The following is a 23,512-nucleotide window of genomic DNA, read 5'->3' on the forward strand; positions in this document are numbered from 1 at the left end:
TCTTTGTTATTTGTTCTTTAGAACTTACAGATTTTCTTTTAGAATTCAAGGTGCTGGCCAATGCTCGCCCTTCTGCAGTGACATCTTCCTGAGGCAGCCGCGAATGGCTCTTCTGGCAGATGTCTGCTCTCCAAGGACAGGAAGCGTTGTTAATTTCCTTTAAATAATTCAATAGCATGTCAATACCCCACACTGCTCCCTGCTTGAGAGTGACAGTTCTCTTCAAATTAGTAGTCCCAAAGAATAAAGAACACCTAGAACATGCTTTCATCTTCAGAAAAGCAAAAGTCAATGCAGATAAAAAATTGTAAGGTAACTCTTTAGACTTATAAACAGTGAATGATTTAGTACTAATGCTAGCTTTTAAGTTTTTTTAAAAAGAAAAGTGAATATTTAAGAGGCAATTAGTAAAGCCTCTGTGTTTGAAAAATATTTATTGCATACCTACTATGCGCTGGCTGCTGTGCTGTGTGTTAGGGCTGCAGGGACAGAAAACAGCAGAGGCCTAGAATCACAGGTAACGTGTACGTGCGTCTTGCCTTTGGAGAGAGAAAAGGCGGGAGAAATCATCTTTAAAAGCTTGTTCTAATTTAAAAAGTAGTAAATAGCCCTATAAGAGAACTAGAAACACAAAGAGAAACAGGTAGAAGAAAATATAAACACCCATGTTCTTATTTACCTAGTTATAACCTCTTAATATTTGGATGCATTTCTTTCTTGTCATTCATGTGTCTAAAGTTTAAAAATGTTTCGTAAAATTGGAATGGTACCTTACAGAGTTTTGTATTTTTCTCTTCACTCAGTTGCTCTTATACACCATAATGTGTCTTAATTCTGGTTAGTAACTTCACGCGTGGGTGTCTTGTGGAAATCTTCCTGTCTAATTATTCCCCTCTGGCCAGACGTGACTGAAACGGAGGATGTTTCTAGGGTCTTTTGACCCCGCACGCTCCTTCCTCTCTTCTGATGAGGCCTGTGCCCGGATTACATGTGTCCCGTGCATGTGTACGGCCGTGTCTTTAACTGGCCTGGGTTGGACAGAGCTGTTGCACTTCTGCGCAGCAACCTTGACCCGAAGGAAGCTCTTTCTCAGCAGCCACTCCTTGGTCTGGCTTTTAATAAGAGTCTCTGTTCATTCTGACTCTGGATGATAAGGCCATACCGATCATAGTTATTCCTCCACCAGGGCCTGGCAAACGGTAACTCATTAATCTTTGGTCAGAGTTATGAGGTAGATAAAGGAGAACCAGGCACCCATTCTGAGTTGAGGAAAATGAAACAGAAAGACGGGGTTTCTTCCTTATAACTCAAGATCCACAGGCGCTGATTAGATCCCCGGCGCCAGTGACTATGCTTGTTTCTCAAGCTTTGCCCTCAGGACAGGGAAGCATCTCTTGGGGAAGTGCCAATACACCCAGCTTCCAGGATTGGGTCTAAGTCCCTAAGTTGTGAATAGACCAGACACAGAGACACCACCACTCGGGCCGTGTGACCTCGGGCAAGTTACCCAAGTGCTCTGTGCTTCAGTCTCCCCATCAGTGTAGGGGGCTGACATGTGAGCATCAGTGGAGTTGAGGATATAAAGCGGGGGCTTGCTTGGCCAGAGGAGCTGGCGTGCTCGGTCTGGCGCAGACACCCAGCAGGATTCTGGAGGCATCGCACACTGACAGTGTGTCCGTGTGATGGGCTGGCCTCTGCTGGGGGGGTATCTCAGTCGTGCTGCATGCTTTCCACGCACAGCTTGGGTGTGTTCGAGATGGTTCTGGGTAGCATAGTGGAAACCTCACATGACCAGAGTCAGAGCTAGGTTTGAGTCCAGCGTTCTCTCACCTCTGCCCGCAAGGTACTTCATCCCTCTGTGATGCATCCCTGTGTCTGTTAAAAGGGGATGGTAGGGGAATCCCTGCCCAGCCTGCTTCACTGGGCACCTACCAGGATCCCTTGAAATACTGATCAAAGAGACTTTTAATACAGTGCTTCCTACGGTCCAGGCACTTCTGTAAGCGATTTGTGTATATTAACTCTTCAAAACCTGACAACACCCCTAAGAGGAAGGTGCTGTGATTATTGCCATTTTGCAGATGAGCCACAGAGAGGTTAGGTAACTTGCTTAAGATCACAAAGGGGTGGAGCTCTAAAACTGCTGTTAATGAAAGACCCTGGCAGTAGCCCATGGTTTGGAGCCTTCTCCACCAACCATCTTCCACCTGCTAAAGGAGATTGGGTTAGGTCCTGTTCAACACCCAGCCATCTCAGGAGCTGGGAGGAAACTTCTGGTTCAGGACATCCAGAGTCCAGTTTTTGCTTTTCAGGTACCACATCTAGAATACTTTCTACCCCATCCATACTTAACCTTCATTGTCCCTGCTCTCTCTTCCCTGTGATTCGGCTTGATTCTAACCCTTTAGAATCAAGGCTGTCTCCTCTAGGGAATTAAGGTTGGTAGACCAGTTGATTAACTATGACTAAGAAAGTCAATGTCCACCTGGGCAGGCATGAGTCACTTCTTTCTAGTTAGCTATTCATGGCCATTTTAAAGCTCACCACACAAAGTCATTACATTGAGGCTATTACCATGTTTAATAGTGACAATAATAGGGCGTGACCCATGGCATAAATGCATTCAGATAAGAAAGAAAGTGTTTTTTCCTGTAATTGCTTAGTCAATACCGTTTTTACGGAAATGAAATGCTTGCAAACAAACTTTTAAAAAGTTCTTTGTTCAAATCCTTCTCTTATTCCTTCGTCTTGAGGGGCTTCTCTGAACTCCTCCTGGTCAGTGGCTGGGGGTTAGGAAGACGATACCCTCTGTCCCTTCTGATATTTTGGTTGACCTACCTCTTTGCTCGTTTTGAGCCTAATTTTGTGTTTTCTTTAGGGGTGTGTGAGTGAGTGTGTGTGTGGGTGTGTGTGTGTGTTGTGTGTGTGAATTCAGGAGGGGGCACATTATTGCTGGCACTTGCTTATTAACTTCTCAAGTTATGCATTTAAGGAAAAAAAAAAGGCTTCTGCTAACTTTGCAAAGCCAGTCACATAGACAGGGAGTTAACCATTTTGGTGAGAGGAAATGAAACTTTTCTTAGGTTTATTAGACCACATCCTATAAATCTGTGGCTTATTATGTGTCTGATTTCTAAAAAGCATGGCATCATGGCCAAAGTTTTATTTTTGCTTATTAGTCATTGAAACAAATATAGATATTGCTTCATTTCCTTAGTACTATGTTTTTCAATATGTTATGTATGGAAAATCTGGATTTACACAACAAAGTACATTAGAAGGGGGAAGTATTTGCATTATAAATCTCTGCATTATAACTTTGGATTACCAAGCATTCTATTAAGCTAAAATGTTTAATTCATCCTCCCTCTCCTGATTACATAGAGAAGCAGGATAAGAAAACAGTAAAAATATTTCTCAAAGGCAGAGTTAATATTTTGACATACTTCCTTCCAGTCTTTTAAAGGATGTGTTTTAAAAAAGTCATAGGTGGGCTCATGTCATATATGTAATTATCTTCTGTCTGTCTCGCATCTCTTGTAATAGAAGCCCTTTCCTGTGTATCCTGTGAAGACTCTTGGTAAAACTTCTAGTGGTGTCCATTCCAGAATTGGGTACCTCTCAATGTGCTTAGTCATTGCCCCAGTGCAAACACACTGTTTCTAAAGTTCCACTATTACAGTCTGGTTGCATCTCATGTGGGAGAGAGTGTGAGTTGAGAATAACGAAGACAGGATGACTTTGGACATTCCATAATGTCCCCATGATATATATGACCCCTGGCTTAGCACGCACAGCCCTGGATCATTCTAAGCAAGTGACCCAGCAAATTCACCCCCTCCCTAAATTCCTTCTCAGGGTGGGATGGCTGGTGGGACCACTCATATTATTTTGCAAAGCTTCTCCTTTTTCTGTTTTCAAAGCTTCTTTGTTGAACTCTTCTAGGTTCAATGGGCATGTGAATTTCCTCTGCTGAATTATGGCCCCAGTAGTATAGATGGGCACTGCAGTGCCTAACTTGCAATTTCTGGCACCTCAGAGAAGCCACACCCCCAGGTGAAATGGTGTTGTTTCCCCCGCTGCTCATCAGAGCCCCCTACGGGATGGACACAGCTTGGCCACAACTTGCACAGGGCTTCCCACCAGGGACACAGGCCCAGAGAGGGAGAGGATCATTCTGGGCCCTATTTCCCAAGTTGACCATTCCTTGGACTAAAGGCTGTGAACGCTGTTCTTTTCACTTCTTACACTTTTCTCCGCCCCAGGAGGTTGGTATACAGAGCAGGAAGCCCAGGCAGGGTGCGTGGACGTCCTCTAAGGACCCCATCCCTTGGATGGTGGGAGTGGTCTCCGGCCCTGCATCCAGGCTCTGGGGTCACCTGACATCCGCTCGGACACCACAGACTGGATCACAGCTCTTATCTCTGTGGCTGCCTCTCTTTTCCCCATTCTTTGTGAGTCACATGTTTTCTTTGCATCTCATATGACAAAGGTCATTAATAGAGAAGACTCTGGGCCTTCCATGCATGACATCTTATCATCCACACAGTTTATTGTTTTGGATCCTCCCCTTTTGTAATTCTGTGAGGTGACAGATCAGGTTTTAATGGGCTACACTGTGTCAAGGGAGAGTTTAAATTAACCTTAAGACTTTTTATACCTTATAGGGCCCCTCAAATCATAGTACATGGTCAGTAGTTGAAGAGAGGGAGGAGATGCTTTCTACTCACGGTTTTGACATTATCTATCAAGTCTGTCTGTCTGTCTCTCCATGTTGTGATACCTTTGTTTCTCAGAGTACCTTCCTATGATCAGTCCTTTTAATGATGTCAGTGAGGTAGATGTTTGGAATTTGGGAACAGAGACGAACCACATTTCAGCCCAGACTCTGGAACTTAATTTACTCATTTTTATTAAGGGCAACTGTCAGGTAAGCAAAGGGGAGGATCTTAGTTTTTATCCTTGTCTGTCAGGCCAGTCCTCTGCACCTTATTCAGAGGTATTGCACTAGTTGCTGCTAGTTTAGCAAGAGATGATTCTAGGAGCTACCTCATCTTTTCTCCTTTATTCCACACTTTTCCAGCTCTTTCCATCACATCTCTGAAAGTTCATTTCACGCCTGTTTGCATTAAAGAAATGTAGTAGTTACCAAAACATGTTTTGGGTGTGGTTTGGGGAGCTATGTGGGAGAGGTGGACGCACCTTCCCTGATGAGGCCAGGTTCAAGTTTTCCTTGGACTGTCCTTTCCCAATCAGTGGTGGCCTCCTCTGCTTGAGCTGAAGGTGAGGAAGGAGGTGGCCTTTGTACAGCCGGGGAGTTTTAAACCCTTTGTGAACGACCTCCCGATGTGTGTGTGTGTGTGTGTGTGTGTGTGTGTGTGTGTGTGTGTGTGCGCGCGCGCGCGTGCGCGCGCTCCTCCGTGTGCACGTCTGTCTCCGAGGCCTCGCCACCCAGAGCGTGCTCGCAGCTCGGCTGTGTTTCTCTCTGAGAAGTTCTAAATAACAGGCCTGTTTGTGTTCAGAGTGAAAGTTTCTGTTTTGGAAAAGCCAGTTCCTTCTGACAAGGGAGGGCGGGGACAAGGAAGGAACTAAAGACGCCAGAGAAAGAAGAAGTGAGAGTCGGGGGAGGTGGGGAGGCAGGGGGTGGCCGAGGGACGCGCTGCCCCGCTCGCCTTATTTCCCAGCCCCACCTGTCACTTGGTCTGCCCAGCTTCGCTGGAGCCCCTGTGTCGCAGCCCCAGGCCCCGGCGGGGGTCTCTTGCTGCTTTGAAAAACAGAGCTGGCAGGAGATAGTGTTGGGCTGGACATGATGTAAGGGGCCAGGGTCAGAGGGAGCATGGAAGAGTTCAATCACTGCGCGCTCAGCCTGGCTCCTGCCCGCTGGGTTTCTGGCATGCCTGGTGTTTCTCCAGCAGCCAGTGTGGCAGGGGAGAGACCCTCTCCTCCTGGGGAAAGGAGAAGCCCCTCTGCCCAGAGAGTAGAAGAAACGTGTCATCATCCAGACGGAGATCCAGTTCACAACTCTGCCTCTTGGACAAGTTTCCCTCCTCGTGCCTCTTTTATAAGAACCCAGGAGAAAGATGGGTGGAGGCGAGAGGCAGGGGAAGCTTGCTGATGGTGCTTTTACTGGCTTCAGAAATTCGGGCAGTTCCTGAAGGGAAGGTGGGGCATTGCTGTGCCTGGCGGGGCAGGAGCAGCAGTGTCTGGGCACGGGCTCGACTGCTCTCAGGATGCAGGGCTATGTGCGCTTCTGAAGGGACTCGGACATTTGTTTGTCCTTGGCCCTGTCCTGCTGGGGACAGCAGAGTGGACTCAAATCAGGTTCCTGGGGGGCTTTCCTCCCTGCAGTCTTGGCTTGGTGGGGTCACCTGCAGCTGTCTGTTTTTTGAATTTGCACTGACTGAATATACTTCTGTGTCCCAGATTTTAGGTCTGAGGAGCAGGTTTCTTTGGAGATGTGGGATTTAAAAAATTTATATTTTAAACTATACAATATTGGCTTTTTCTTTCGGTCTACACTTCTGTGAATTTTAGCATCCGTTCGTATTATCACCACCACAATCAGAACAGCTTTATCACCTTACACACACTCTCGTGCTACCCTTTTATGGTTACAAGAGATGTAGGTTTCATTTTTTTATTTTTATCACTTTTACCCTTTGAAAGATAACGTTGACCTGACTCATCTCTTTCGTTCAGAGGCTAATTTTTCATCGTTGATTATAAGTCTCTGCTCTGCTCTTTCTCCACGCCTTCTCCAGCAAAAGAGACGTAACCAGAGTGCCTTGCTTGTCAGCCTGTTAGTTACTGACAGGTGTTGTTTGGAGTGTCTGTTTTTTGTACCGGCTGTTCTTGCCCACACACCTAGGATGCTTTGGGCCACTTTGTGGATTTAGGAGAACTCAGGCGAATTCTGACAGTGGCCAAAGAAAACTCTAATTAGCGAGGGAAATGTCCCTGCTAACCATCTAGGCAGCATTGTGAAGGGAAACGACTTCTGGAGTATTCTGCTTTGAATTGTCCGTGTTATTCTTTCCCAGATGTCAGGACAGACGATCAAGGTTTGGGCATAATGTGTAAAATGAAGATGCTGTGCCATCTGCAGACTTGTTGACCCAACGTGCTTCTCCCCAGCTGTCCTCACTTGTCCCGTTACTTCGGTGGAGCCAGGAATTGAGGTGCTTCCATGATTATCTGTGCCTCCCTACCCAGGTTCTGGAACAAGCTGGCACGATCATGGGAAGGCCAGAGCTGTGTCTCACCTGCTGCGGTCAGGGCTTACGCTTTCTTAGGGAAAAGTGAACTGCAGGGACATCTGTGTGGTGTGATCCTGTGTGTGTGTGTGTGTGTGCTTGTCCTCCTCTCGGGAAACGAGGAGAGGTGACCTCAGATGTCCCCAGCTCAGAACGTCACACTTGACTGAACAGTTGACGGTGCCTCTGCTGTGGATTCTGCCGGGGAAGGTGGCAACAACCGCACACATGTAGAATCTGGTGTAATCTGATTCCTGCCTCTGTAATTACTTGGAGACTTGCCATTGCAGCCAGTTGAGAAGTGGGAACAGTGACCCAGAGCAGAAAGCAGAAATTATAGGGGTGGAAAGGGGAGGTAACGTCTAGAAACACAGCCGTAGCTCTCCTTCTGGCTTTCTGGAATCGAAACTCGCTTTAGGATCAGGAAAAAGAATGAGAACTGCCTTCTACAAAAGTCACCCCAACTTTCCTGTCTGTATCCCCTCTCCCTGCCTTTCCCTCTTGCCAGGCTGAAGGAGTCTCTCGGAATGTGGTAGAGTCGGAGCATCCATGGTTTAGCTGAGAGGAGTGAGTTTTGCTGATAAGAAACTACTGTAGTCTGGCAACAGGTTTCTGTAGAAGAATGTCCTCCAGGTGGAGGAAAAATGGTTCTCATTTTTAAAAAATCACACACTGAACAAAGTAACATAAGCATGGGTGCCTAGGCAAAACAAGAGCGACAGAACAGCTCAGAAGCAAGCTGCTTTTCTGCATCATGACTGACATGATAGGGGTGCTGTGGAAAGCCAGGGCTGGCATGATTTTCACGAGTGGAGCAAGTGTAAACCATGGGGCCTGGGTGCCTTAACTCTGGAAGATGCCTCGAGAAGAGCGTGCAGAGTGACGTGTCCCCTTCCAGAAGTGCTTGCCATTTGTCTGATCGACGTCGGAAACATGATATAATTTCTACAAACACCCACATGAGAAGGGTTTTTTTTTTTTTTTTTCCTCCTGTTTTCTTATTTGGGTGACAGATTGCATGTTAGGGCACTAAAAGATGAAAGCACTAAATATTTGCTTTAGAAAAACACAGCGAAAGAGTCTCTCATCCTCCTAGCTGAAAACTGATGGGCTTAGAATTCCATTAACAAAAATTACTGTCTGCAGTCAAACTTACTGCCACCCTTTGGGCATGGTTAACAAGTGGGGGAGAAAGCGGAGGCTGGAGGGTAGAAGATTGTGCAGGATTCTTTTTCGCGTGGAGTAGAATAGGGCTGTTTTGTCGACACAGAGGTCCAAGGTAGCCCAAAGAAATACCTTCCTCCTCCTATCATGTTGAGCTCCTCCTTCTGGATCTTTGTAGTGGATTTCCTCTCCATACAAAGGATCTGTTTGTTTTTCCCTCTCTCAGATGTAATGAGAAAGTCATAATTCTTGCAGGCCTCTTTGGCGTGAGCTATCTTGCCTCAGAAGAATAGAGAATGCGTTTTGGCACTCGGTTTTGGTTCTTGCAGAGTCTGTTTAATGGAATGATTAAGAGCATGAATTCAAACCCTGGCTTGGCTGCTGGCTGGCTGAGTGACCATGTGCATTGTGTACTGAAACCTTTCTAGACCTTAGTTTCTCCATCTATAAAGCAGGGAAATTTTCATACCTCCCTTCATTTATTGGGAGTTATCAATGAGTTAAGGTGTGGTGTACGTGTATATCTGTCAACATTAGCTCTTATTTATTAATTCTCAGTGGGTATTTTTAAACTCGTCTCTGGTTTGAGAGGAAAGAAGGATGAACCCTTTCTTTGGTGAGGGTGTGGCTTAATATTAATATTAACCACCATTTATTAAAAATTTGCTGTCATTCAGGCATTGAGTTCACTTTTTCATAAATATTCTTGTTTCACTCTTAACAGCTACTCCATAGGAGGAAAAACTATTTTTGCAGTTTTATATGTAAATAAACTAGTAGTAACATTTATTGAGTGCTTTTTTATGAACCAGCTCTAGTTTAAGTGGTTTTCATATGTTAACTCATTTCGTCCTCCCAATAGGTAAGAGCCGTCTTCCCCATTTTTAACAAGAAGGAAACTGTGGCACAAAATTAAAAAAAAAAATTGTCCTGGGTTCCACTGAGAGTAACCGGTAAGGCTGGATCTTCATATGTTTGCAGAGCTAGGGTACTCGCCTCACCATTGTACTGCCAGCCTCTGTTCCTTAACACGTGAGTGGTACCAACTCGCCGCGATCATGGATGAGAAACACTGAGCAGATACCCAGATGCTCTCCAGATCCGCTGGTTTATGATAGTTGGGAACAAAAATCTTTACTACCGGAAGCTGTGGCTTCTGAGTCTCTCGGCAGTTGGCAGCATAGATTTTTTTTATTTGTTTTGTTTTGTGTGTGTGGTTTTGTTTTTTAAATAATTAGAAACAGTTAGACTGTCGTTACCACCCACAGTAAAAATTGCTTGGATCCCGCAAATTAAAGGAAAAAAAGAACGAGTCCATTTGGTAGAATGATTAAAAAGGGGTTTTCAAGAGGAAAGTTCATTTTAGAGGGTGAGCTTCAGATGTGTAAACGCTGGGGATTTCTTGCTTCTCACCTCCCCCTTTGTTTGAATTCAGAATCAAATGACATTCGCGGTGGTTGCCAGTGATGCGGGGGGGGGGGGGGCGGGGAGGATTACGTACAAGATGACTCTGGGAGGAAACCTACATTCTTTATACTTATTAATGGTATGTCTTTTGTGCAGGTGGGGTGAGGACTTAGTGTGAAGCATATATTTACACGGCGTGTGGTCCTTTCTGCTGCGTTCCACAACCCAGGATGGTGGGCTGGAGGAGGAGGACGAGGAAGTCTTAGTACAGCCTTCAGTTTCCATTGTATGGATTGTATCGTTGAGGCAGGAATAAACCAGGCCTCTTTCCATGTTAGGAGGACTCAATCAGTGTCGCCGGGACTCTTGGTTTCTTAGGACTGTGCTCTAATGACTCACGCTGTGCCCCCATTTTTGTACGAATGACATTGGTGCTCTGGCGCATATGTTGTTCCCCTCACTCTCACCCTCTCCTAAGAATGAGGATGGGCCAGGGTCTGAGTTGGTGCCTTTGGCCAAGTCAGATGTGCTCTCCATTTGGAAATCCTTCGCCCCTCACATCCCCACCGAAACCTTCCTTGTCATTCTAAGGCTGTAACTGGTCACATGGGTGAAGAGATGATTTCCTAATCCTCGTGGGAGCTTTAAGGATTTGCCTTTGTAAGAGAAGGAACATCCCGCCGGAGGGCTGTGTGTCCCATTTTAACCCACATCGCTTTTGACTTCTATGATCATTCCCAGGCAGCCTCCTCTTGCCATCCTGACTTGTTTAAATTAATGGGTTATTGGCAAGCAATTTTTTGATGCTATTCTTCTCATAGCCAGAGGCCAAGATCCCTTGTGGAGCAGTGCCTGAACTTAATGGATGTCATCTGGACACCAGGGAGGGGCGTAGAGAAGCACTGGGGGAAAAGTCTTAGAAGTAAAATGCTGCCCCTTGATGCTACAGTCTCCTAGCCTCTTCTTTATCCCTTTCAGGGCAATGCATTCAGAGTAATTGTTTTGGTGGCACCACAGTATTGTGTACCGTACTCTACAATTTTAGGACAAAAGATACAGTGTCCTAATGGACTTGTAGGTGGCGTAAAGAATACCTGGTAAGCTACCTGTTCAACTTGATCTTGAATTTCTCAGCATTTTTGAGCTCTACTCCTGGTTGTTTATAAAACCAGAAGATCTGTCCATATCTTTTGTAACATTGGGTGACACTCCAGGAAGGATTATTTTAATCTACTGGCTGTCTGGGGGCTTGGTTCCCAGGCCAAGTTCTAAGGTAGACAAGACAGCATCATCTCATTAGCCTGACTAACAAGCTCAGCTTCGGATTAAAGGGAGTCTGGAAGTTATAGAGTGAAGCAGGGATGCAGGTGAGTCTTTCAGACATCAGACTTGTGACTGACAGCTGTCACAAAGGCGATTAACTTGACTTTGTGGGACAGGCATGGTGTCTTCCTGTAATGCTTCTGGACACAAGTTACGAGAAAGCTTGCAGAATAGGTCTTGTTGACTTCCAGGGTGACTGGACAGAAACACCAGCAGCACTTGGGACAGCTTGAGCTCATTAAGCACAGTGTTACTGGGTGCTGTTCAGTGCTGGGGGTGAGGGTGTGAGCAAGACCAAGACCGATTGAGTCCTTGCCTTCAGGGAGTCTCCCTTCTAGCTGGAAGTTATGACTTGAGTCCGTAGGACGTTCTGCTCCCTTTTTGGTCTCCCACAGAGTCCCTGCCCACCCTGAGGTCTGCTCCTTTCTGAGACATCATCAGAGGAAGTTGCCTCCTGAGCTCCTGGGGAACTTAGAATGCCCTCCATGACGGGATCCCTCCATCTTCGTGGGAATGGTCTTGGTAGTGAGGCCGCCATGGAAGGGCGTGTTGAAGAGGATGTGTTTTGTGGACAAGTCCACTTTCAAAGTTTGGGGGCTTCTGACCAGCCTAGATGCCACTGTCTGGTGGCACCCACTTCTCTGCTTCTTTTTTTTTTTAATTTTTTTAAAAATTTATTATTTATTTATTATTTTTATTTTTGGCTGTGTTGGGTCTTCGTTTCTGTGTGAGGGCTTTCTCCAGTTGCGGCGAGTGGGGGCCACTCTTCATCGCGGTGCGCGGGCCTCTCACTATCGCGGCCTCTCTTGTCGCGGAGCACAGGCTCCAGACACGCAGGCTCAGTAATTGTGGCTCACGGGCCCGGTTGCTCCGCGGCATGTGGGATCTTCCCAGACCAGGGCTCGAACCCGTGTCCCCTGCATTGGCAGGCAGATTCTCCACCACTGCGCCACCAGGGAAGCCCCTCTCTGCTTCTTTATCTCTCGCTTCTGCCTGGCCAGCAGCATCCTTTTGGTCCCGCTCTCCCTCCTCTTCCCCAAATCCATTTTCCCCATCTTGAGGAATTTCTCACCATATTTATTTACACTCTTCCTTGTTCAACATTAAGTCTTTGTCTGTGTTTCAGTCCCAAAGATCCAGGCAGAGCAGTCTCTGGCAATTCCAACCTCTTACAGTTTAGAAGAAAGGGAGAGAAAAATAATTGTAAAAGCACCGTAAGCTGAAGTTGTTTAGAATGGGGGAAGCAGCCCTCAGTGCTCTGGTAAGCAATGTTTTTAATTAGGATCCTGATACGTTAAGAAAATATGTGGTCTCTAGGATTTTAAAAATGAAAAAAAGTTTCCTAGGGAGATTGATTGGGATTGTCTTGCAGGTAAGTTCAACTTGAATGTTGCCTAACAGGTAGTAGGCTGTTGGTAAGGTCATTGTGCATATGGGCCTGGGCTTCTGGTGCAAGACAAATCAAATTACTCAGGTCGGAGAAACGGACCTGCGTGACCTCAAAGTATTAATGCAAGCAAATTTGTTCACTCTGGTTGGGGTGGGTGGATGGGTAGAGGCAGTTAACAAAATCTTAGAATTGTGAGAGCTGAGTGGTAACTCGGACCTACCCATGTCATCCAGTCCTCTCTGTAAACCTGGGGAAACCAAGGCCTGGAGAGAGGAGATGAGTGTAAGGCCATGCAGCCGTGGAGCCAGATAGCGGTAGAGTCAAGACCAGACTCCAGACCTCTCGGCTTTTCTCTTTCCATTCTGCCACCTCTGATTCAAGGTGGAGTTTGATTTTTGTTCATGTTAAGTGCCATTCATTCTCAGCTCTTTCTGGATTAGTGTGTGAAGTTCAGTGTCTTTAGTATGAATTCCCTTATTTTCCACTTGCGAGGTTGTGTTTACCTGGGGTGCCCTGGGTGCTGATGTGATGACGTGTGATGATTAGGAGGCTCATGATGGTGGTGAGGATGGGCTGATACGATCATCTGCTAGGGGTTAACTAAGAAGAAGTGAGCTGGAATTCACACACAGAGAGTCTTAGAAACTTTTCCAGCAACGAGTGTGCTTTAGCAATACATAGAAAATCAGATCTTACCGTTCATACATGCATTTTGAATGAACTAGTCTCTGGCAGGGAATTGTATCCTCTTATATAACCCCACCACCTTCTTTCCCAGAGGACTGGTATTTGGGAATCCTTTTACAGGGTTGCTTTCTGGGCTCGTGTTTACAACTCAAACATAGAAATGTGTGAAAATGATCCTTTGAAAGCAAGCTTGACACCAACACTCTGTGATAAATCTTGGAAAGTATCTAGGTTAGGGATCACCGATACTTGAAGTCAAAGCAACCCTGACGGAGTTGACCACAAAAACAATGGATTCAAGAGTTCATCGGTGATGTTTAAATGTTTGCCAAGAGCTCTGTTCTGTCCCTTGCAGTCCCCATGTCCTGTAACTGAGAATCAAGCTGGTGCTCTGGGTCAAGTTCAGCAGGTTTGTTTTGACTTGCGGCCCGTGGTGGGAGTGAAGCTCTCATTATGTAATATTAAACTGGGCCGGAATGTCAGCTGGGCTAGGCCTGCCAAAGCTTGAAGGGTTGATTGGGAATGGGCTATGTTTAGTATGACTAATCCAACTTGGCTGGGGAAAGGGGTGGGTGGGCGTCTCTCTGAGGAGCGAGGGAGGTATGACTTGTGCTATTTTGAATGTTAGCACTTTGTGTAAACTCTGCAAACCCCTCCCCCGCCAACCCCATGAAAAAGGAAGAAAAAAGTTGAGCCTACGACCAACTAGTAAAATCAGGGGCTGTTGACTGATACCCAATATTGCTGTAGAAATCTGTGGTCAAGACACCAAGGTTGAATATATCACTTGCAATCGGGGAAATAACACTTGGGTTATGTGACATGATGTTTCTTAAACACCTAGCCTGTATTGGTCAAGTGTTGCTAGCAGTGGTACTCAGTAATTTAAGCAGTTACACAAAGTAAATGCTAGGTTCCTTAATAAAAATAGCAGTCAACCCTAATAAAAAATTGAAAACAAGGAAAGAGGTGGGCTAGTTTCCTAATAAAGATTCTGAAGTATAAGTTAACGTCTGTCTTCTGACCTTCTTGGTCTTTATTTGGGAGCCTTTTTCTCCCTTTGCCCTCATGGTCCCCACCCACACCCTCTAGTTTCCTCTGGGTCCTTCTTAGGGGACAAAAGAATCCCATTTTTATGTAAATGTCTTTCGTAGAAGGTAGAAATAATCTGGAACCCTGTTTGCACAGCGATCCTGAAACACAATGTGGTCCCTGCCTCCACCAGGAAAAGGTTGCATTTTGGTGGGGTTGGCAGAGCCCAGCTTCTGCCGTGCCCGAGGTAAATGACCGGGGGCGGCTGTGGGGGGGTGTTGGTTTTGTTCCTTCTCTGATGAATGGAAGTAAAGTGTTCACTGAACCTGGAAACACCTCCCTTTGTGTCCAGTGCTCTCCTAACACAGGCCGTTAAACTTGGGGCAGTCGTTCTTGGTGGGGGATTGAATGGGGCCATTGTGGCGGGGAGGGGCTCACACTGAAGCCATTGAGGGCATAGAGATGCCATTGTTTTCTGAGTCATAAGAAAAGGAGGAAGACTCTGGGGACCTCCAGGCATCAGTGTAGCGACTGCACTGACTGCTTTTCTAGGTTTGCATTATCCTCGAGGAACTCCCGACCTGAGTGGTGGGCAAGGTCAGCCCAGATAGGAAGCTCCTCGGAGCCCCCTGCAGTATAGACCTGGTGCCCGCGGTGTGCATCTGAGTCGTGGGCCTTTCCTTCCTCTGCACCTGCAGGGTGCTGCCCGCCTTGGGCCCACCCGTCATTTCTGCAGGGTGGTTGCTTTTCTCTTCCAGGCAGCGGAGTTAAAAACATTTGTTAAAAATCACTCACTCCACCTTAGGGATAACACCCAATTCCCTGCCAGCGACTTTTTTGTGTAACTTCCCTTTCACCATCTGGTCTTTCAGAGGCACTTCTGATTTTAATTATAGCATTCAGCCTGTGTTTATTTAAAAATCAGAAGGCAGATAGGCTGTGGAGGGTTTATCTGTACTACTTGTGCCAACGTACCTGCCAACTGTCCCCTTGGTTAGTAAAGGGAATTGCTACAATCCCTACTGACACCGTGTCTGCCCGCGCATGCACACACACTCGCAGGCCATCTAAACTGATGTGTTGATCATAGGCAGGAGTATACGTCCAGCTTTCGAATTGCTGTGCTGGCATCTTCTATCTAGAACTTCTGCCATGTAGTATCGACTGGAAGGGGATTTTAGCTATAGGACTGGGAAGCGTTAGAAGACTTGGGTTCAAATTCAGACTCTGCCACGTGCTGTGTTATCCTGGGGAAGTTATCTTATTCCCTGGGAGCCTCAGTTTTGCCATCTAAAAATATAGGGACAGTGGTATCAACATCCAGGAATGGTGTGGGATTTAAATGAGGTGTTTATGAAAGGGCAAAGAACAACTTTTAGGCATCCTTGCACAGGGGCCATTCAGTGTTCCATCATATAAAGTAAGACCTCATGCAGCCTTAGTAACCTAGAGGTTATGATACAATGGCATCCATTGTCTGTTTCTGGAAACATAACATGCATACAGTTCATTTTGCTGGGTTTTTTTTACCTCTTTGATAACTTTTATATTCTAATTAAACAGTGGTTTGCATCAGAGTATATAATATTTTACAGTTCTTTTAAAACATGACTCTGGCTTGAAGACTGTAACAAATTTCACACAGATTAGCTTTGCTGTGCTTACACTACGAAAATACACTTGTTGAAGCCACTAAAGAGACATGTTTAGAAAATGTTAAAAAAAACCCACTAGTCTTATTCTCATTTTAAAGCAAACATAAGCAATTGTGGGCTTCTTTCCCTGCATTTAAGAAACTCTTCTGTTAGAGGAATCAATTCTTATAGATCTCTATGATGTCTGAGTAAAGTATGCATTTTTTAGAAAAATAGTATCTTTGTAGATAATAATGAACTTTAATTCATTACACTAGGTTGTGATACCTTTTCATCAGACCATCACAATCTGAACAATTGTTAAAAAAAATCCATTTTAGGAGCTGTATTTAAAGAATTTCTGATCCCATTATATGCTTTGAAATATTTTGAGATTGTCTATTGGAGTTTTTCTTTAAATTTTTTTCTAAAATGTATTCCAGCAGTAATGTTTTTATATATAAATACCTGCAACAAACATTTCTTGAGCATCTACCCAGTGCTTAATTTGTTCTGTATATTTATACTTAGGACACAGAGATCACCATGTGATATACCCACTTTTTTGGTAAAGGAAACTCTTCTTATAAGCTTGGCTGCCCCAAAATTACAGTGAAGAATGAAGTAAATTCTACTTGCTGCTCTTGACCTCTACACCTATATATTTTATCTAATTTATAGTTGGAAAAGTAGCTAAAAATGTTGAGTTCATGCTAGTAGTTTAAGGAGTTGTAGTTTATATAGCCCCAGAATTAAGTACAGAAGTACCAGAAAGCCCACGTTATGTATTGGGTCAAAGAGAAGAAATTAAATTAATATTAACTGGTATTCATGATTCCTCCCTGAGCGCCAGTGATGTTTCTGTCCCAAGCATGGACTAATTTGGCCAACTATATATGGATCAAACAAAACAGTCAACAGCTCTGTGTTTAGGATGGTGTGAAAAACCCAGCATCTGAATGTTACTCCGTATTCCCCAAGTCTGTGATGTTCTCTGACCTCCAGTGCAAATAGCTATTCATCTGTAGGTGATTTGACAGCATAATTTAGCATTTGGGATTCTTTAAAAACAACCAAGGAAGGGGTGATTAAAAACTTGTTCTTCTTCTCTAAGTGTATGAAGCAAGCTTTTCAATTACATATTTCAGGAACAGAATAATTGGAGTTGAACATTGGGCTGGATAGTCAGAGAACTGGTTTCTGTTTGGCTTTGACTAGATTATTCCATGAAGGTATTCCAGGAATGCATCTGGTAGCGCTTTGACACTCATAAATTATTACCGCCCTCTCTAGATTGTAAGTTCCCTGAGGGCAAGGACTATTTCCCTCAGGTTCACTGATTTATCCCTAGTGCCCAGAACAGTGCCAGGCATGAAAGAAACACTGAATCAGTATTGATCGAATCAGCGAGTGCATCTTTAAGGGTAGAATGTAGGGAAGATTCCTACCTTGGCTTCAGTAATTTCTCCTCCTCCTCCTTTTCATTTGCTAAAGTTACTAACCAGCTAATCTCAAATGCATTCTTCCAAGTCCTCTGAGCTTGTTTGTTTTTCTGTCTATAAAATGGGGCTGTTGTCATCTAAGACTTTATTTGATTATGAGAAATACACCCTCCTAAACTTCCTTGAAGAGGTGCTAGACAAAAACAAGATGGTTTTGAAAAAACACCGCAGTCCAGACTATACTAAGATGCTTGGTTGCATCCAAAACCAGTTTCACAGTCTGCTTTAGGCGGGTGGTTGCAACATGGAAAGCAACATGCTTTCCACCTGTGCCTAATTTGAAGGAGCGCACTTGAGCTCCAACTTCACACTGTGGCGGGTACATTGGCACCGGCGCTCCCCAGACAGCCAACGGGCATTGCTATGGTGGAGGCATGACATAATTTAATTTTACTTTATTATTTGCTGGATGTGCCCATTGTATGTTAGCCTCTGGGTGTGTTTGTAAGGAGCTTAGCAAAGAGGTAGAGGCTGTGTTGCCTATAAAGCTGTCTTGTCAGTGTAAGGGCCAGGCATGTTCTCTCTGTCACACGCGCACACGCACACACACACACACCCCCCTCTCTCCTTTGGCATCCAGCACCAGTACTGGCCAGGGGTGAAATCATCACCATTCAGCAAGTGGTTCAGAAGGCTGAGAAAGACCTGTCTTCCTAAAATCCCCTCCCCTTAGCCCTGTAATTTCCTGCGGCAGCAGCTTGGGGCTTGAGCGTGTGTGAACCTAATTTCTCAAAGAACACACGTGTGGTAAAGGGGATGGCAAGTCCCCGTGCTTATTTAGTAGAGTTGAAATCCACTTACCGGATTTGGGTGACTTTTCCTGGCAATGTTCCTAAATTTGCTGTGAAAAGCAAAAGGTTCAAACTCTACAAAAACATCATTTATTTGTTAATGAAAACCAAGGAATTTCGGAACGGGATCATTCTGTCCTGGACTGTCATCTTCTCTCTAATGTTTTGGTGGCAGGTTGTCTTTATCCAGAGGTGAGCAATCATGTATTTTAAGCATATGAGGTAGTCAAGGGAGGTAAGTTTAGCCAGTGCCCATATATTCAGATCCTCGTCCTTTTAAAGAGGGTGGGGGGGGCTTTTCCTTTATTTATGCCTTTCTGGTGAGTTTCTATGTGTCACCGCTGTTTAAAAAATGACTGGGCTTCCCTGGTGGCGCAGTGGTTGGGAGTCTGCCTGCCAATGCAGGGGACACGGGTTCGAGCCCTGGTCTGGGAAGATCCCACATGCCGCGGAGCAACTGGGCCCGTGAGCCACAATTACTGAGCCTGCGCGTCTGGAGCCTGTGTTCCGCAACGGGAGAGGCCGCGACAGCGAGAGGCCCGCGCACCGCGATGAAGAGTGGCCCCCGCTTGCCGCAACTAGAGAAAGCCCTCGCACAGAAACAAAGACCCAACACAGCCATAAATAATAAATAAATAATTAATTTAAAAATAAATAAATAAAAAAGTATAGAGTTTAAAATAAAATAAAATAATTTAAAAAAATAAAAAATGACTTCCCTTCTAATTCATTTGTTTTTTTTAATTTATTTTTATTATTACCTGCATCTTTAAAAAATTTTTTATTGAAGTGTAGTTGATTTACAATGTTGTGTTCATTTCTTCTGTACAGTGAAGTGACTCATTTATATATATATATATATATATATATATATATATATATATATATATGAATATATATATTCTTTTTCATATTCTTTTCCATTATGGTTTGTCACAGGATACTGAATATAGTTCCCTGTGCTATACAGTAGGATTTTGTTGTTTATCCATCCCATATATAATAGTTTGCCTTTGCTAATCCCAAACTCCCAATTCATTGTTAATTTCAACTCTTGGTTCTAGCAGAGACGCAGTTCTCTGTAAAGCAGATTCCCTTTATTCTCACCAAATTCCCTTATTTTTGTCATATTGCTGCAGCAGTATCTAATTAGGGGCCTCATGGGTGACAGGAGTCTTTTAGTTCTGTAACGAAAGAGTCACCCTGGCACTGGCCATGCAGGTCTGCCTTGTCAAGCCAGTGAAACCCTGACACCTTGTGGGGTCCTTCCATCCCTCCCTGCAGGTCAGTGGAGGAGATGCATAGCAGTGAGTGCTGATCCAGCAAATGAATGCAAAGATCCCCATAAGTGTGTAATTTTGAAATATTTTAATTTGACCAGATCAACAGCTTCTAACTTCTCAACGCAGCTTGATGTGCTTATTTAATTTTTTTCCCCAGCACTTGATCAGTGGCTATGAGGACGTGAATCAGAGGGAATAGGGCATCCTCCCTTCCACGGAGAGCTGACTGGGCTGGGTGCAGTGGCCAGGTTGAGAAGTGCTCAAAGACCTTGAGAAAGGAAGGGTGCCCCCTTGAGAAATTGTGACCTTCCATTCCTGTTCATCTTTGCACTCATTTCTCCTAGTCCCAGAGAGCTTTGCGGTCTCCCTTTTTGCACCAGCATTCAAAGAAATTAAAATTAATTTCCTTTGTTTCCCCATTGTCCAGATTAGAGAAACTGGAGATAAATGATGCCATTATGGGCATCTTTGAACTCAAGGATGTCTTTTTAAGAGGGAGGGGAAACTAAATAATTGAGTCAGGTGTTTCAAGATGTTAGATCTTAAAAAATCAGCCTTTTAAGAATCAAATGCAAAGTCAGTCACTTAGCCTCGAATTTCCCACAATGATTCTGTTTCTCAAAACCTAGGATGGCCATCAAGGTAGGTTTAGCTTGGTCGAATATGGTCTCAATAGTTCTTAAAATCTTAATAATGACCCCTCTAATCCTGTGAGTTTTCAGCAGGAAATCTTGATGAGTAATCCTGGAATTGCTTTGCCTGGTAACGTCTTCTTTATTGACAGTATCCCCAGCTGAGCTCTCTTGGTTAATATGTTTTCTCTGGCACCGCTGTGTTTTTTTGTTTGAAATCAGAAATGCTTATCAATAGGTTCATGGTTGGGAAAAATGGCATTCGTAGTGTAGTATTTTCCCAAGGAGTATTTGGAGAGTTTTTCTTTAATACCAAATATGTAATGGTCCTTGTGCTAAGAACATATTACCATTGTGATCTCTGTACAGGAATTTGCTTTATTGACACTGGTGTGTAGGTCCCTGAGAGTCCAGCTGATATTCTTTTGCATCCTGACTTTTTGGTCCTTAACAGAGAGTACACCCCTTGATGACTTGTGGGCGCCCTTAGTGGAGGAATGATGTGTGGTCTTGCGAGAAGTCACAGCCTTAGCGGGTCTGTGTTTCCCTCCAGCGTGGAGCTTTGTCATTTCTAATGATGACAATCCACCAGTCCCCACAGTTCAAAATGAAGATAAATTGAATTAATATATGTGAGTTAAATGACTCATTGATATAATTACACTGTGAGGATTTCTTCAGTGTAACCCAACACATTTAGTGGTGTTAATTGTAACGGCTTTGCATGGGATCATTTAATTTCATAAGCAAACAGAATAATTTATTAATTCTCAAAAAGCTATTTCAAGGCCTAGATGTAGAGAGAAAGAGCGTGTATTTAACTTGATGTTTGCTGTGGTCTGAGTATGCTTTGCCTCATCGAATTGGAAATGGCTAAGATTTTTTTTTTTTTTTCTAATTCCAACTTTTATTGGTGCATCTTCATACGTGCTCAAGTCAATAGTGTATCGAAATGAAAGTGGGAAATGGGTACCATCCAGTAAATCTTAATAAGTTATTGAAAATTGAAGAGCACTGAATAATAAAACAGTTCTAAATGCAGTTGAAACTGTATTGGCGGCAGATATGCCTGAACAAGGATGATAAAACAGCCAAGGAAGAGCATTGGATGGCAGAATCGAAGAAGGGTAATAGACAGATTAAATGCAAAACTCAATTCAAATATTTTGTGAAATGCAGGCATGCTGTGTAAACCTATTTTTTGCTGAAAAGCATGTTTTCTCTCATGTCAGAAATGATCACAGGAATCCTTTTAATATTCATTTAAATAGTTTTTAATTGGCTTCAGAGAGTTTAAAGTTCAGCATGAAGGTGAGATCTAAGCTTACTAATTAGATCGAATGCAGTTTGACTCAAAGAGCAGACTTGATAATTAAAGAATTTTATACCAAATGTATGTTCTGAAAACATTCTTTTCACATCCTTGAGGTAAAAATGGTTTTCCTGAATTTTTTCCCATTCTTTTCCCAAGAGAAATTCCTCTTACAGAAGGATTATAAAACCTCACGTCAGTTGTTAGAAAACGACAGTCTGTATTTTGGAGCAAACCTCTCATTTGTTTCTCGTTTAGCTGACATCCTGTGTTCAGGGTATTCTGATATATATATTTTTTCCATCGAAGTGGAATTCTGACTTGCGTGGAACGTTGTGATGAACACAAGTTGTGTCCTGTGTTTTTCTCCCACTAAGTTGTTTGAAGCTGTTGAAATGGAAGGCTGAGTATAGGGGGCACTTAAGCAGTGAAGGGTTTTTCTTTGTAAATAATAGATCAAGAGCACTGGATCTGTATCTAATGGAACTGTGTGCGGCCTCCGTTTCAAGGACAGCGCGTGGTTTTAAAAACCACAACTACCGACCATCCCGTCTGAAACCTTTGGTCAGTTTTGTGAGTGTGCGTGTGTGTGTCTGCTTGCCTCTTGCCGTGATTTCCCATTGCCTTCCCCCACTTACATGGCTTGCTGTAACGTCATACTTTATTTCATAAATTTGAAAGAAACCCAAACTATTTTATACACACACACACACACACACACACACACACACACACACACACACACACACGTATATGGGGAGAGAGAAAGAGAGAGAGATCCTTTCCGATACCTGTCTTCCATAATTATGGAATGATTTAAGGAAGTTTGGTCCTGTTTTACTAACATGTTTGAATGAAACTATTTGACTATGGTGTGCTCTGCTAAGAAAACATTGATGTATATAGCTGACATTAACGCAGAAATTAGTTTATTGTAACAGCAGAAAAATCAGATTCGTTATGTTTGCCAACATATGTTACCTTGATAATTGGATGAAAAATTTGATTTACCATTTTTCCCCCATTCCCATCCCTCTTTCGGAGTTTATAAATTTGTTCTTACATTTGCTGGTTTGAAGCTGTATTTGAAAAGCATAGATTGAATACTCTGAGTATTGTTAGGATATTTCTTACAATTCTTAAAAGCGTAATAGGGCTCTGTTCCTCTTGAATTTGAATTCGTTATATTTTATCACTTGCAATCTAAATATTATATACCTAATTAATATTTCTCTCTGTATTGTAAGAGTACAAACATGCACCAGTATCTTAAAATATTTAGTCTCTATCAAGAGCGTCATTGGAAATAGAAAAATAAACATTAGCTGTTAAATGTCAAATAGGAGCCTGTATAAATAGAATAGAAACACAAGTACAGATTAAATTTGGAGATTCCTTTGATTATTTCTGAAATAGTTGTTTATAAGATTAAGTGGTAGTTACTAGAAATGAAAACAGTTCTTTTTTTTTTTTTTTTTTTTAAAGTGCATCCTACAAATTTGGGCCCATTTTTAAAAAGTGTTCAAAAATCATTTTCTTATAAAATAGGTTTCTAAGTAATAGATTTTTACCCAAACAGTCTAATATTTTTATTACCTACACAAATATATGCTGGATACTAATGCTTCTAACACACTGCTTCCTTGAAAGAAAATCATTAATCTTCTCAAATATAAGTGTACAGTTGATGCATTTTAGCCTCTTGTCCATAAATTGTTGATTATTGGTTTTGAAGGAAAGCACAGTGTGTGTTTTGAATTTTAACTTTGAAATCATAGATGTACACATGTTCACGGCAGTCAAATCACAAGCAGAGAGAACCCATTTGAAATAATTTTTTTAAAGTATTCCTGTCAGGGCATTATTTATAGGAATGATAAGTTTCAGATTTTAGATTTTAGAAAGTTGAGGTTGGCCGCACTTCAAATCTACAATTTAACTGCTTTGAAAGAATGGCTTTGCTTGTCTTCAGGGGGAAACAAGTAACTTAGGGGACATCCGTTCATTTTTTTTGCAGTCTTTCATCCCTAAGTATAACAAATTGTTTCTTTTATTAATGTGGTACTTGCACTATCGAAGCAGTTCTTAAGGGAAAATAATCA

The 23,512-nt window shown here is 43.4% G+C and overlaps 1 protein-coding gene across 32 annotated transcripts in view; it reads left to right on the forward strand.

The window, feature by feature from the left end:
* TCF7L2 (transcription factor 7 like 2) overlaps positions 1 to 23,512 on the forward strand; it is a 197,872-nt gene that overhangs the window by 124,021 nt on the left and 50,339 nt on the right. The window lies entirely within an intron of this gene.

This window comes from Eschrichtius robustus, chromosome 7 (assembly GCF_028021215.1).
Source record: "Eschrichtius robustus isolate mEscRob2 chromosome 7, mEscRob2.pri, whole genome shotgun sequence".
Taxonomy (NCBI): domain Eukaryota; kingdom Metazoa; phylum Chordata; class Mammalia; order Artiodactyla; family Eschrichtiidae; genus Eschrichtius; species Eschrichtius robustus.